This window comes from Myodes glareolus, chromosome 24, assembly GCF_982192425.1.
Source record: "Myodes glareolus chromosome 24, mMyoGla1.1, whole genome shotgun sequence".
NCBI lineage: Eukaryota > Metazoa > Chordata > Mammalia > Rodentia > Cricetidae > Myodes > Myodes glareolus.
The window spans coordinates 40,986,676-41,003,075 of record NC_142049.1 but is presented as its reverse complement, the minus strand read 5'-3'; the positions used below and the strand labels follow the sequence as shown (position 1 = coordinate 41,003,075).

General features: G+C 41.7%; 1 pseudogene; it reads right to left on the bottom strand.

Moving 5' to 3' along the window:
- Positions 1 to 859: 859 nt before the first annotated feature.
- LOC125397758 (nuclear mitotic apparatus protein 1 pseudogene) overlaps positions 860 to 16,400 on the bottom strand; it is a 68,809-nt pseudogene continuing 53,268 nt past the window's right edge.

Below are 16,400 nucleotides of genomic sequence, written 5' to 3'. Positions count from 1 at the left end.
AAGAAGTAATGTCAGTGTAATTTTATCAATTTTTATTAGCAAATATTAATTGTACAAAGCAGAATTGATATTAGAATCTCCAATGAATATTATGTACTTTATCATATTCACTATTGCTGTTTAGTCCCCCTCCACCCTGTACTGGTCCTCTGCTTCTTAAAGATAGCAAATTTCTACAGAGCCCTAACCATTTCAGGACTGCAGTGTTAGGGATTTGCTTGTGAAGAGAGTGCAGATTACTTTTGCTAGCAGTATGGTTTTCTAGATAATTATCTTTGAGCTATTATTTTTCTTTCTCCCAGACAGAAGAAACCAACCATAAGCCTTTCTCTACGGCTGAGTGAAATACAATATTCTTCGATTAATTAGCCAGAAAACCCCTTTAAGTTACTAAGGTAATGCAGTTTTCTTCTCATATTGGTCATAGGAAGAGAATCCTTTCCAAAATAAAAAACCTAAAAGTATTATAAATGTATTAACCTTGGCCAGGTGGTGGTTGTACCTCAGTGCAGTGCTTTGCTTTCTGTTATGATTTTAGAATTATAAAATAAATTTGTGTAAAGTTTTGTCAACTTGATTCCTGACAGAAATAGCATGCACACCAGTAAACTGTGATATTAATCGGATGAAAAAGTAACTGGATCCTCACACAGTAACCATCACAACCAAACATGTTAACTACAATTTCTCTTCTTTCATAGACACTTCCCTAAATTATAATGTGTTTCATTAGATAAGCAAACGTCAGTGAGGTCATAATGGAATGATTGGAGGGAGATAGGAACAGTAGGGTTTAAGAACCTGTAAACTTAAAATGTGAAGGTAAAAGACTCACTGCTCTGGTCTTTGGGTGAGTCCTTCAGGATGAACAGTGCTGGAACAGAGGGGACTGCAGCTCCTGGATTGCCTTGTCGATATCAAGATCACCAGTGCAGTCACTTGGCCCAACAGTAACGGAGGTAGAATTTCGAAGGTCACTCATTCTGAAGTCATACAGCTTCTTGTGCCCTATGTAGAAAAAAAACTAATTATAGATCAACACTACGAGTAAAGAATGACCAAACAGACATTTTGGTAGCATGAGTATACATTTACAGACCTGCAGCCCTCCTCTAGCTCTTGGAATTCTCAGGGATGAAATTCTACTGAAACAACTATCTAAAATTCAAATATGTTGCTCTGCTACACAACATGAACACTGCTGATCTGCTAGAATCTTCTAGGTCTAGACTCATGATTTCAATCATGTATCCCCCATATGTCAAAAGTTATTATAAAAGAAAAGAACATTAACTTTTTGGTTCTTATCTCTTCAGTAATTTAATAACACATGTTAAAAGGTCTCTAATCAGTATTTTCTCCAACACTATTTCTGACAGATTTATAGAAGCAATATCTTAAAGAGCCAGTAACAAATATAGAAACATCTATGATGTTGATGAAGGAAATAAGGAATATTACATGTTGTCAAATTTGTCATATTTTTAATGTTGGTCAAATTCAACTATTGTTAAATTTTAAAATCTTTCCATATAAAGACTGTAAGTTTACACAGCTGCACTTTATCTCGAAAAGATTTGTATATAAATAAACTTATCACATAAGTCTGTGTCACTGACTTTTATGACTGAATACATTTGTTATTTATGAGGACTAATCTTGGTTGCCAACCCAATGATATCAAGAATCAAATAAAAACCAAGCAAGTAGGTAAACCTGTGGAGAATATTCATGAGTGGATCATTTGAGGTGAGCAGATCCCTAACTCTGGACTGCACCTTCTGGCAGAAACTCACATAAAATTGCATGAAAAAAGAAACGTTTGCTTTTTCCTTCTTATCATCATTCTTTCTGGAAAGCCCTCATTCTGTGACGGAGGCGTTCATCTGCCAGTTATAGAACCTACTTCTTCATAATTCTCATGGGGATGGAAGACCAGGGGCTCTCCATAAATACTCTTAATTCTAGCATGAGAAATTGAAGAAGATACCATAAAATAGATCTCCCATGCTCTTGGATACGTAAGATCAACATAGTAAAACTGTCAATCCTACCAAAAGCAATATATCAATTCAATACAATCTCCTTCAAAATAACAACACAATTCTTGACAATGAAAGAACAATAATCAACTGTATATGAAAAATCAAAAAACCCAGAAAAGCCAAAACAATCCTGTACAATAAAGGAACTTCCAGAGGCATCACCATCCCTGACATTAAGCTCCAATTCAAAGCTAAATTAATGAAAACATCTTGGGACACAAAAACAGAGAGGTGGGCCAATGGAATCTAACTGAAGACCCAGATTTTAATCCACACGCCTATAAACTCCTGATTTTTGACAAAGAACCTAAAATTATACAATGGAAAAGAGAAAGACTCATCATCAAATGGTGCTAGCATAATTCGATGTCAACATGTAGAGGAATGAAACTAGGCCTTATTTATCCCCATGCACAAAACCAAGTCCAGATGGATTAAAGACCTCAGTATAAATCTGACAACACTGAACCTGATAGAAGAAAAGGTGGAAAGTAGTCTTCAATGCATGGGCACAAAGACCACTTCCTAAATATAACCCTAGTAGCACAGACACTGAGAACAACAATAGATAAATGGGACCTCCTGAAAGTGAGAGGCTTCTGTAAAGCAAAGAAAACAGTCAATGAGACAAAAATGCAACCTACTGAATGGGAAAAGATCAATCCCACATCAGAAAAAGGACTAATCTCGAAACTGTATAAAGAACTCAAGTGTGACGCGCTCCCTGACCAGCAGGAATGGACGGTCACAAAATCAAGAATCCTTCTCAATCACAATTTATTAGAGCTCCTTGCTTGAAAGGGGGAATGGGGAACAGGGATGACGAGAGAGAGCGAAAAATCCAAAGACAGCCGCTTTTCTAGGGTGAGAGGCTCGAATGCTGATTGGTTGATGCCATTCTACTAGGATCCAAGGCCACGGGACAGGTCAGGAGACCGAGTCTCTTGAAATGCAAAACAAGGCTCCAGCACACCGGCCTAAGGCGGCAACATCAAAGGATATGTATACCTCCAGGCTGTAGGAGTGCTGGCACTATCTGGCCAAGGCCACATCCAGGCGGCTCCCTACAGCTCCTCCTTTTATTGTCTTTTAGAGCAATAAGGCAAAACTATTTTCCAATCTGGTCCCCACCTCATGATGTGTGGACTGATTAAAGAAAAGAAAAGCAAGACACACCCTTCCCGTGCAATGGGACAACTACTTCCCTGGGAGTGCTAGGGCTGTGTCTGCACACCCTCCGCCTATGCATACCTTCCTCTGTGCCGTGGGACTATCTGGTCCCTAGAGGGTGCAAAGGCTATGCATGGCTAATTGCCTGTGAGCTCTTTTGAGGCTGAGAGCCAAACCTGGGGTGAGGATACACATTCCAAGACTGCCAAGGCTTGTGCCACAAAGACCTTGTCCCTCCTCACTTGGGCTAGCAGGTAGCACACCAATCAAAGACATACAGCACTTCCACCTAGACACAGCATGCCAAGGATATCTCTGCTCCCACCCATCCCCAAGGAGGGAGAAAGGCAGAATAGAGTCAGTCAGAAAATTGTTAAGAGATAAGAGGTTGCACAGGGTGCTGCTCAAGGTGATAACGTGAAACAGTTGCTCTTGACACCGCCCAGGGTGTCATCTCTGCTGTCTCCGCATGAATCTTCCACAGCAGGACACTCAGCGTCCACTGGATCATCTTTCTTCTTTATTTCTCTTGTCAGTCTCGTTGGCACCCAGATTGGATCTTCACGATTCTGAGGGAAAATGCAAATTGCTCCCCTGGATCTGGTAATTACCTGATCCGGTCCACACCATTTATTAATCAATACATCCTTCCACATGACCAAATCTCGCTCTGTAGAGCTTTCAAACAGGGCATGCCTGTCTGCTGCTATTTTTCCAGCAATATTTTGAATTAAAAAATTAAGTGTAAAGAGTGCAAGAGAAATCCTTTCTCTGGGGGAAGCTGCTATAGCTATTCCCCCTTTTTGCTTTCGCAAAATTTCCTTTAAATTTCTATTTGCTCTTTCTACGATACCCTGGCTTTGAGGATTGTATGGTAGGCCAGTGGTATGTTCAACTTGTAATTGCTTGCAAAAGGCTTTAAAGCCCTGTGAGGCATATGCTGGGCCATTGTCGGTTTTTAAACGACTTGGCTTTCCCCAAGCTGCCCAGGCCTCTAAGCAATGCATTTTTACATGAGTTACCTTTTCCCCTGCCAGTGGGGTGGCATGAATTATTCCAGAGCATGTGTCCACCGACACATGAACATACTTTTGTCTGCCAAACTCCGAGATGTGAGTCACATCCATTTGCCAGAGTGAGTTTGGCTTTAACCCCCTGGGATTTACCCCAATATGTGGGGGATGTAACATGGTCACGCAGGAGGGACAGGCTTTTACTATCCTCCTGGCATTTTCCCTAGAGATCTTAAACTTTAAGCGAAGTGTATTTGCTGGAACATGATAAAGTTGATGGAAATCTCTAGCTAGCTGGAGTGAATCTGTAGCCACAAGGGCGAGTGCTCGAGTAGCACCATCAGCTTGAGCATTAGCCTCTGCCATAGGTCCTGGCAAGAGAGAATGGGCTCGAATATGAGCAACATAAAAGGGATTTTCTCTTTTTAAAATATGTTTTTGTATTTGTAAAAGAATATTAGACACTGTACTTGAGCTGCGAATTGAGGCTGCAACCTCAAGAGAGGCCACAGCATTGACCACATATTGTGAATCTGAAATTAAATTAAATGGCTCAAGAAATCTCTGAAACACCTCCAAAACCACCAAGCACTCAGTGACTTGGGGGGAATCAGGTCGAAATTGAAAGACCACAGGTTTAGCATTTCCTGCCACCAGAGCCCCTTTTCCGGTCTTTGAGCCATCTGTATAGATAGTTAAGGCTCCTTCTAATGGGTGGGGTGAGGTAATCCTGGGAAAATACACCAAATTTTTCTCCACAAAATTTATTAAGGGGTGCCTTGGCACATGATTGTCAATAACATTAGGGAATGCACAAAGCAGGATAGCCCAGCCATCTACTGTGGCTGTCAAAACTTCTACCTGTTCCCTCGTATAGGGAATTATCAACTTGTCAGGCATTCTCGCAAAGTGGGCTAAGCAAAGCTTTATTCCCATTAATGCTTGGCCAGCCACCAATTCTGGATAATATTGAACAGATCTTGCTCCTATGGAATTTCCATGCATCCACCAGAGGGGTCCATCTTGCCATAACACTCCAGTGGGATAATTTTTTGTTTTGAGGATGCATAGCAAAATTGGTAAGGATGGATTCACTCGCTGTAATTGAGCTGTAGTAATAGCAGATTCTACCCTCTTAAGGGTCTGCATTGCAGCCGGGGTCATGGCTCTAGGTGAACAGATATCAGGATTGCCTTCTAAGATGGAAAATAAAGGCAAGAGCTCAGATCGAGGTATATTTAGATATCCTCTAATCCAATTTATATCTCCCAGCAACTGCTGGAAATCATTAAGAGTTTTAAGGTGATGGGTGCGAATAAGCACTTTCTGAGGCCTGATGCTTTCAGGGGTGATTATAGTCCCCAAAAATTTCACCATCGAAGATGTTTGTACTTTATTTGAGGCTATGTGGAGTCCTTGCTCCTCCAAAAGGGATGTAACCTTTTGGAAAACTTCCTTCAGGGTCTCCTGATGTGGGGCAGATAATAATAAATCATCCATGTAGTGAACAATTTTTACCGTAGGAAATTGTCTCCTAACAGGACTCAATGCTGCATCTACATATAACTGACATATGAGGGCGCTATTGGCCATTCCCTGAGGCAAAGTTTTCCATTGAAACCGAGCATTGGGTTGCTCATTGTTAACAGATGGAAGAGTAAATGCAAACCTTTCCCGGTCCTGGGGACACACGGGAATTGAAAAGAAACAGTCCTTGATGTCCAAGGAAATTACAGGCCAATTCTTTGGTATTGCTGAAAGCAATGGAAGACCCTGCTGGGCTGGGCCCATGACCTGCATCTGAGCATTGACTGCCCTAAGGTCATGCAGTAACCTCCAACCTCCAGAAGCCTTTTTAATCACAAAAATAGGCGTATTCCAACGTGATACAGAATGTTCTAAATGTCCTAGTTCTAACTGTTCTTGTACTAATTGTCTTGCAGCTTCCAGCTTTTCCAAGGAAAGGGGCCACTGAGGGACCCATACCGGCTTATCTACTAGCCAAGGGATGGGCAATGTCTTTTGTGTGGAAGCTACAGCTTCAGTGGCCCCTATGAAAAACCCAAGCCTTTTCTATCTAACTTGGAGACAGTCTCAATAGGATTCTGTCTACCTTGGAGACATTTACCAAGTCCCTTATTGGGAACATAGCCCTGACGTGCCATCATTTGCTTACTGGTATCAGAATAATCATTTGTAAGTCTCAATCTCATTTGAGACTGCACATCCCTACCCCATAGGTTGATGGGCAAATCAACCACAAAAGGCTGAAAAGTCCCTCTCTGATCTTCTGTTCTCCAGACTAACTCCTTAGCACTTATATGCGGTGTTTGTGCATACCCCAGCCCTTGAAGGGACTGGGAGGCCTGTTGTAAGGGCCAGCGTTTTGGCCATGCTTGGGATCTGATGATACTTTTATCTGCTCCAGTATCCACCAGGCCTGAAAAAATCTTTCCTTCTATTTCTAAATTTAAGATTGGTCGCTGATCAAGCTCCAAGGATAAACAAGCCAAATCTACTCCCATGGGAGCAAGGCTTTTGTCCTTTAAGACAAGCCCCTCCGCTGGAAGCTTATTACGCCCTGAAGGCAGAACTAAGAGTTGAGCTATTCTGTCTCCTGGGGCGATGGAAACTACCCCGTATGGAGAATGGCAAAGAATTTTAATGCAACCTTCATAGGCAGGGTCTATGACTCCAGGATGGACTATCAGGCCTTTCATAATTGAGGATGAATGTCCCAAGACTATGCCAACAGTATCTTTTTCTAATGGCCCAAACACGTCAGTTTCTATGACCTGAACTCCCATATCCTGAGTTAATAGCAGTTTGGAGGTGGCACAGAGGTCCAGCCCTCCGGAGCCTTTGGCTGTCCTTCTTGTTGGGACGATGGAGTCATCTCGGGGACTGCCATCGTGTTCTGAATTGCCCCAAATATTTTTGGGCCCTGGGTGCATGGGCCCCTCAATCCGTTTTTTGACAATGACTGAATAGGCATAGGAATAAGTTGTCCATTTATATCCCTAGCTGATCTGCACTCATTAGCCCAATGTTTCCCTTTCTTGCATCTGGGACAAATGTCTGGCTGCCTCTGCGATGTTGCAGCTGAGAGCCCTGAAGAATCTGAGGCATTATGACTATTGGGACATTGTTTTTTGAAATGCCCCAACTGTCCACATTTAAAGCATGCCTTTCCCTTATCTCCTCTGACACCTCTGGCAGCAGCAAGCACAGCAGCCGCCAGCCCTGCATTGGTTAGAGGCCCCCCAACTTCACGGCAGGCTTTGATCCAGGCTTCTAATCCCTTTCCCTTTACTGGACCTATTGCTCTTTGACATTCCTTGGTGCTCTGCTCAAATATTATTTGCTGGACAAAAGGCAATGAAATATCTAAATTCCCAAACATTCTTTCAGCTGCCTCTGTCATCCTAGCCACATAATCAGAGAATGGCTCTGCAGCACCTTGAATAATCTTGGTTAGGTTACCAGCTGTTTCACCTTTATTAGGGAGTGATTTCCATGCTCTATAATGAATCTCACTAACCTGCCTATAAACCTCCCAAGGATAATGATTCTGATTTCCAGCAAATGCCCCCTGTCCAAGAAGCATATCAGCCGTCCACTCTGGGTGGCCACTTTGTATGTTAATGCGCTCTTGGGTCTGAGCCTTGTCCTGGACTATAGATTTAAAATCCAGGAACTGCCCTGCTGGAAGAGCTGCTCTTGCAATCTCCTGCCAGTCTGTAGGAGTCAGTGCTACTGTAACAATCCTTCTCAATAATGCGATTGTATAACTGGCATTTGCTCCATAATTTCTCGCAGCTTCAACCAAATCCTTCAGCTGTCTGTATGGGATTGGTTCATACCACCTATTGTAATTCTGTGGCTCCTCAAAAACAGGAAAGGCAGCAGCCAGTTGCGACCAAGTTTGCCTTCCTATGAAGCTGTGACCTTCTGTAGCTACCTGCTGGTACATGGGTGGAGGGGCGGATGGGGGGAGGGCAGCAGGAACTGGCGCCTCGTCTCTTCTGCCCTTTGTAGTAAACACATCAACATCGCCCCGCCTCCGGCTACCTTGCTGCTCTTTCTCGGATTTAGCAGCCGTTCCCTCTAGTTGTTCTTCCTCCTCTGATAAATCTAAATCTACAAATTCTTTCACTACTAAAGCTATGGGGCTTCTCTTCCCCTTTTCTCCTTTTTTTATTTCCGGATCCTTATCTTTTAATTTTTCCTTTTTCTTTCTAGGCCTACACTCTTGTTCCTCCTTCTGATCTGATTCTGAAAAGCTGTCCTGATGTTTCTGTAATGCCTTGCGACCCTGTTTTAATATCTCTATATTACGTTCTTCCTTCAAGCAGTCCCGCACCATCCTCCAAAAAGGAAGTGTGCCTCTCCCAATATTTCCTTCTGCTTGTTCCAAATCCCTGCCTAGCTTATTCCAAGATGGTAAAGTTAGGTCACCTGAAGCTGCAAACCAAGGTGAGACATCAATAATGTCTTTTACAATGTTAGCGACAGTGCTAGAAGAGATCTTTAAATCACGCTGTCGCAAAAGTGCCTGGATTGAGCGATAAATCTCCCTGGGGTTCGAACTGGCTCCATAAGAATTGCCCATGGTGCGCACTTACCCCCTGGGCTAAAGAAAAAAACCTCCTTTTTACTTACAAGGAAGTCCTTTTAGAAAAATGCTGCTTGATCTACTGCGGACTTAGTTTTACTTTTGACTAGAGCTGTAGTCGCAGCAGCAAAGGCACTCACCACCTGGTTAATCACAGCGCAACCCAAAGCAACAGAGAAGAAGGAATGCAAACATTACCACTCTGGACCAGCCTTAGCAATCAGCTTACATCTGGAGGATTTCCTGACGTCAGTCACCGCTCTTTGTGTTGAGTTCTGAATTCTGCTCCCTCCTTGGCTTGTTCAAATCCGGCGTCCCGGTTTTCAGCACCAAAATGCGACGCGCTCCCTGACCAGCAGGAATGGACGGTCACAAAATCAAGAATCCTTCTCAATCACAATTTATTAGAGCTCCTTGCTTGAAAGGGGGAATGGGGAACAGGGATGACGAGAGAGAGCGAAAAATCCAAAGACAGCCGCTTTTCTAGGGTGAGAGGCTCGAATGCTGATTGGTTGATGCCATTCTACTAGGATCCAAGGCCACGGGACAGGTCAGGAGACCGAGTCTCTTGAAATGCAAAACAAGGCTCCAGCACACCGGCCTAAGGCGGCAACATCAAAGGATATGTATACCTCCAGGCTGTAGGAGTGCTGGCACTATCTGGCCAAGGCCACATCCAGGCGGCTCCCTACACTCAAGAAACTTGACATCAAAATTCTAAATAACCCATTTAAAAACTAGAGTACAGAACTAAACAGAATTCTCAACAGTAGAATCCCAAATGGCCAAAAGACACTTAAGGAAATGTTTAACAACTTTCACCATCAGGGGAAAGCAAATCAAAACAACTCTGAGATGCCATCTTACAACTATCAGAATGGCTAAGATCAAAAACACTAAAGATAGCTTATACTGGAGATGAGGTAGAAAAAGGGGAACACTCATCCATTGTTGGTGGGAATGCAAACTTGTACAACCACTTTGGAAATCAGTGTGTCGGTTTCTCAGAAAATTGGGAATCAACCTACCTCAGGATCTAGCAATACAACTTTTGGGCATATACCCAAAAGATGTTCAATCATACTACAAAGGCATTTGTTCAACTATGTTCATAGCAGCATTGTTTGTAATAGCCAGAACCTGGAAACAACCCTGATGTTTCTAGACCGAAGAATGAGTTTTAAAAATGTGGCACATTTACACATTAGTGTACTACTCAGCGGTAAAAAACAATGACATCTTAAATTCTGCATACACATGGATGGAATTAGAAAACACTATCCTGAGTGAGGTAACCCAGACCCAAAAAGATGAATATGGTTTGTACTTTCATAAATGGATCCTAGCTAAAAACAAAGAATATTGAGCCTATATAGTTTATGATCCTAGAGAAGCTAAATAATGTAAACCCTAAGAAAAACATATAGATCCACCTAAAAAGTTGAAATAGACAAGATCTCCTGACAAAATTTGAAACATTAGGGTGGTGGGAGAAAGGAAGGGGTGAGGAGAACTTGAGGAAATGGGATAGTCAAGATGGAGGAAGGACAAAAATGAGATCAAGAAAAGAGATATCTTGATTAATAGCCATTATAGTGTTAGCCATAAACCTGGCTCTAGAGAAATTCCCAAGAATCCACAAGGATGACCCCAGTTAAGACCCTAAGCAATAGAGGAGAGGGGCATCAACTGATCAATATCTTAAATATCACAATATAACCTTCATGCAGCAACTGATGGAAACAAAGGCAGAGACCCACATCAAAGCACTGAACTGAACTCCCAAAGTCCGCTTGAAGAGTGAGAGGAATGAGAATATAAGCAAAGAGGACAAGACCACGATGAATACTCAATGAAACAGTCTACCTGAGCTAATGGGAACTCACTGACTCTAGCCAGACTGAGAACAAACAAGCACAGGATCAAACTATTCACTCTGGATGTAGTTGACTGTTGCATGGCTGGGGCAGACTGAGGGACCACTGGCACTTAGCATCAGGATTTAGCCCTACTGCATGTACTGGCTTTTTGGGAATCTATTCTCATTGGATGGATACCTTGCTCACGCTAGATAAAGTAGGGAGGGCCAAGGACCTTCCCCAAAGCAATGTACCTCTCTGAGGGGTGGGGTGGGAGAGTATGTGGAGGGAATAGGAGGACGGGAGGGAGTGGAAACATGGATTGGTATGTATAATCAAAAAAGATGGTATTTTTTTTCTTTAAAAAATATAGAAAAGAAATGCAGTTCAGGAAAAATGAAACTGCCATGTACTTACCAGAAAAGGACTTAAGATATAAATACAGGCAGTGCTGAGAAGTTCTTTCCAGAGAGGTGAGTGGGTGCTTGCCTGGGCTCTCTGTCCCAGAAGAGAGCACAACTCCTCCCCCCTCAGCTTCTGCGGCAGGGTCTTCGGTGTTCCACGGGACCCCTCTCTGCCCCCACTGCTTCTGCCTTTTTGTCTCCTGTGTCCTGTAAACACCAGCTATCCCTGCTGCAGTGCTGAGAAGTTCTATCCGGAGAGGTGAGTGGGTGCTTGCCTGGACTCTCTGTCCCAGAAGAGAGTACAACCCCTCCCCCCTCAGCTTCTGCGGCAGGGTATTCAGTGTCCCACGGGAACCCCCCTACGTCCACTGCTGCCGCCTTTTTGTCTCCTGGGTCCTGGAAACACCAGCTAGCCCTGCTGCAGTGCTGAGAAGTTCTATCCAGAGAGGTGAGTGGGTGCTCGCCTGGGCTCTCTGTCCCAGAAGAGAGCACAGCACTTCCCCCCTCAGCTTCTGCGGCAGAGTCTTTCGTGTTCCACGGGACCCCTTCCTGCTCCCACTGCTGCTGCCCTTTTTTCTTCTGGGTCCTGGAAATACCAGCTATTCCTGCTGCAGTGCTGAGGACTTCTATCCAGAGAGTGCTGAGGAGTTCTATCCAGAGAGTGCTGAGGAGTTTCATCCAGAGAGGAGGAGATGGGCAGGCGCCAATGCAAGAATTCCTCCAGCAACCTGAAAGGCAACATGACATCTCCAGAATCCAGAGATCACGAAACTAGAAGAATTGAACACCCTACTCCAGAAGAAATAGAAGAAATCGACTCTAAGCGCATCTTTATGAAAATAATAGAGGAACTTAAACAGGAGGTGAAAATCTGCCATAAAGAAATGGAAGATGAGTATAACAAAAAGTTTGAGGAAATGGGTAAAGAAATGGAAGAGAAATATACCAAAAAGTTTGAAGAAATGAGTAAATCCATAAATGAAATTCTGGGAAACCAAGAAAAAACAATCAAACAGGTAATGGAAACAGTTCAAGATTTGAAAACTGAAATGGAGTCAATGAAGAAATCACAAGCCGAGGGCCGGCTGGCTATGGAAAATCTAGGTAAACAAACAGAGACTTCAGAATCAAGCATAACCAACAGAATACAAGAGATAGAAGAAAGAATCTCAGACTCTGAGGACGCCATAGAGAAATTAAACGCTCTGACCAAAGAAAACAGAAATCCAACAAATTCTCATCACAAAACATTCAGGAAATGTGGGACACAATAAAAAAACCAAATCTAAGAATAATAGAGGTAGAAGAAGAAGAAGAATTGCATATCAAAGGTCCAGAAAATGTATTCAACAAAATTATAGAAGAAAACTTCCCCAACCTAAAGAACGATATCCCTATGAAGGTTCAAGAAGCATACAGACCACCAAATAGGCTGGATCAAAAAAAAATCCCCTCGTCATATAATAATCAAAACACAAAACATTCAGATTAAAGAGAGAATATTAAGAGCTGCAAAGGAAAAAGATCAAGTAACTTATAAAGGTAAACCTATCAGACTTACACCAGACTTCTCTATGGAAACCATGAAAGCCAGAAGGTACTGGATAGAGGTACTGCAGAAACTAAGAGACTATGGATGCAAGCCCAGACTACTTTACCCAGCCAAGCTATCATTCACTATCAACGGAGAAAACAAAATATTCCAGGATAAAAACAAATTTAAACAATACGTCACTACAAATCCAGGTTTACAGAAAGTATTAGAAGGCAAATCACAACCCAAGGAATCCAACATTCCTAACACCACCTACAATAACTCAGACATCTAGCGACCCTTCACAAGCAGAACTCATAGAAGGGAAAAACATACACCCACTACACACCCACCCCCCCAAAAAATAACCGGAGTCAACAACCACTGGTCATTAATATCACTTAATATCAATGGACTCAATTCATCTATAAAAAAGCTCAGACTTAGAGATTGGATACGAAAACAGGATCCAACATTCTGCTGTTTACAAGAAACACACCTCAACCACAAAGACAGACACCTACTCAGAGTAAAGGGCTGGGAAAAGGGTTTCCAAGCAAATGGACCTAAGAAACAAGCGGGTGGGGCCATTCTAATATCTAACAAAATTGACTTCAAACTAAAATCAATCAAAAGAGATGGAGACGGACATTTTATACTCATAACAGGAACAATTCATCAGGAGAAAGTCTCAATCCTGAATATCTATGCCCCTAATATAAAGGCATCCACTTATGTAAAAGAAACACTTCTAGAACACAAGGCAGTCATCAAACCACACACACTAATAGTAGGAGACTTCAACACTCCTCTATCACCAATGGACAGATCCATCAGACAGAAACCCAACAGAGAAATAAGAGAATTATTGGAGGTATTGAATCAAATGGACTTAACAGATATCTATAGAACATTCCACCCAAATAGGTAAGAATATACCTTCTTCTCTGCTGCCCATGGAACCTTCTCAAAAATTGACCACATACTTGGTAACAAAGCAAACTTCCACAGATACAAAAAAATATTAGTAACCACCTGTGTCTTGTCTGATCACCATGGATTAAAGTTAGAGTTCAACAACAATGCTACCCCCAGGAAGCCTACAAACTCATGGAAGTTGAACAGTCAACTATTAAGTCACCCCTGGGTCAAGGAAGAAATAAAGAAAGAAATTAATCTCTTCCTTGAATTTAATGAAAATAAAGACACAGCATACTCAAACCTATGGGACACTATGAAAGCAGTGCTAAGAGGAAAGTTCATACCACTAAGTGTCCAATTAAAGAAAATGGAGAAAGCACACATTGGAGAATTAACAGCACACTTGAAAACTCTAGAAAAAAAGAAGCTGATTCACCCAGCAGGAGTAGAAGATTGGAAATAATCAAACTGAGGGCTGAAATCAACAAAATAGAAACACAGAAAACAATCCAAAGAATCAATGAAACAAAAACTGGTTCTTGGAAAAAATCAACAAGATCGACAAACCCCTATCCAAACTAATCAAACGGCAGAGAGAAAACATGCAAATTAATAAGATCAGAAATGAAAAGGGGGACATAACCACAGACACAGAGGAAATTCAGAGAATCATCAGATCTTACTACAAAAGCTTATATGCCACAAAGTTGGAAAATGTAAAAGAAATGGACATTTTTGTAGATAAGTACCATATACCAAAGTTGAACCAAGAACAGGTGAACAATCTAAACAGACCTGTTAGTCGTGAAGAATTAGAAGCTGATATCAAAAATCTCCCTACCAAAAAAAGCCCAGGACCAGATGGTTTCAATGCAGAATTCTACCAGAACTTCCAGGAAGAGCTAATACCTATACTCCTTAATGTATTCCACAATATAGAAACAGAAGAATCATTGCCAAACTCTTTTTATGAGGCCACAGTTACCCTGATACCAAAACCACACAAAGACACAACCAAGAAAGAGAATTACAGGCCAATCTCACTCATGAACATCGACGCGAAAATTCTCAATAAAGTACTGGCAAACCGAATCCAAGAGCACATTAGAAAAATTATCCATTATGATCAAGTAGGCTTCATCCCAGAGATGCAGGGCTGGTTCAACATACCAATGTTGCAAATGATAGCAAATCTATCAATGTAATCCATCATATAAATAAACTGAAAGAAAAAAAACCATATGATCATTTCATTGGATGCTGAAAAAACATTTGACAAGATTCAACACCCATTTATGATGAAGGTGTTGGAGAGACTGGGGATACAAGGATCATACCTAAATATAATAAAAGCAGTATACAGCAAGCCGATAGCTAACATCAAATTGAGTGGAGAGAAACTCAAAGTCTTTCCACTAAAATCAGGAACACGACAAGGCTGTCCATCCTCTCCATACCTCTTCAATATAGTGCTTGAAGTTCTAGCAACAGCAATAAGACAACATAAGGAGATCAAGGGGATTTGAATTGGAAAGGATGAAATTAAACTTTCGTTATTTGCTGACGATATGATAGTGTACATAAGCGACCCTAAAAGCTCTACCAAAGAACTCCTACAGCTGATAAACACCTTTAATAATGTGGCAGGATACAAGATCAACTCCAAAAAATCAGTTGCCCTCCTATACACAAAGGATAAAGAAGCAGAGAGAGAAATCAGAGAAACATCACCTTTCATGACAGCCACAAATAGCATAAATTATCTTGGGGTTACTCTAACCAAGGAAGTGAAAGACCTATTTAACAAAAACTTTAAGTCTTTGAAGAAAGAAATTGAGGAGGATACCAGAAAATGGAAAGACCTCCCCTGCTCTTGGATTGGGAGAATCAACATAGTAAAAATGGCAATTCTACCAAAAGCAATCTATAGATTCAATGCAATCCCCATCAAAATCTCATCAAACATTTTCATAGACTTGAGAGAACAATAATCAAGTTTATATGGCAAAACAAAAAGCCCAGGATAGCCAAAACAATCTTATACAGTAAAGGAACTTCTGGAGGCATTACCATCCCTGACTTCAAACTCTATTACAGAGCTACAGTATTGAAAACAGCTTGGTTATGGCATAAGAACAGAGAAGTCGACCTATGGAATCGAATAGAAGACCCAGATATTAACCCACAAACCTATGAACACCTAATTTTCGACAAGGGAGCTAAAGGTATACAATGGAAGAAGGAAAGCATCTTCAACAAATGGTGCTGGCATAACTGGATGTCAACCTGTAGAAGAATGAAAGTAGATCCATATCTATCACCATGCACAAAACTCAAGTCCAACTGGATTAAAGACATTGGCATTAATCTGTCCACTTTGAATCTGATAGAAGAGAAAGTGGGAAGTAGTCTACAAGATATAGGCACGGGAGGCCACTTCCTAAGTAGGACCCCAGTAGCACAGACAATAAGAGAAACAATGAATAAATGGGACCTACTGAAACTGAGAAGCTTCTGTAAAGCAAAGGACACTGTCAGGAAGACAAAAAGGCTGCCTTCTGACTGGGAGAGGATCTTCACCAACCCCTCATCAGACAAAGGTCTGATCTCCAAAATATACAAAGAACTCAAGAAATTAGACACTAAAACTCTAATTAACCCAATTAAAAAATGGGGTACTGAACTGAACAGAGAATTCACAACAGATGAACTTTGAATGGCCAGAAGACACTTAAGGTCATGCTCAACCTCCTTAGTGATCAGGGAAATGCAAATCAAAACCACTTTGAGATACCATCTTACACCTGTCAGAATAGCTAAAGTCAAAAACACCAATGAT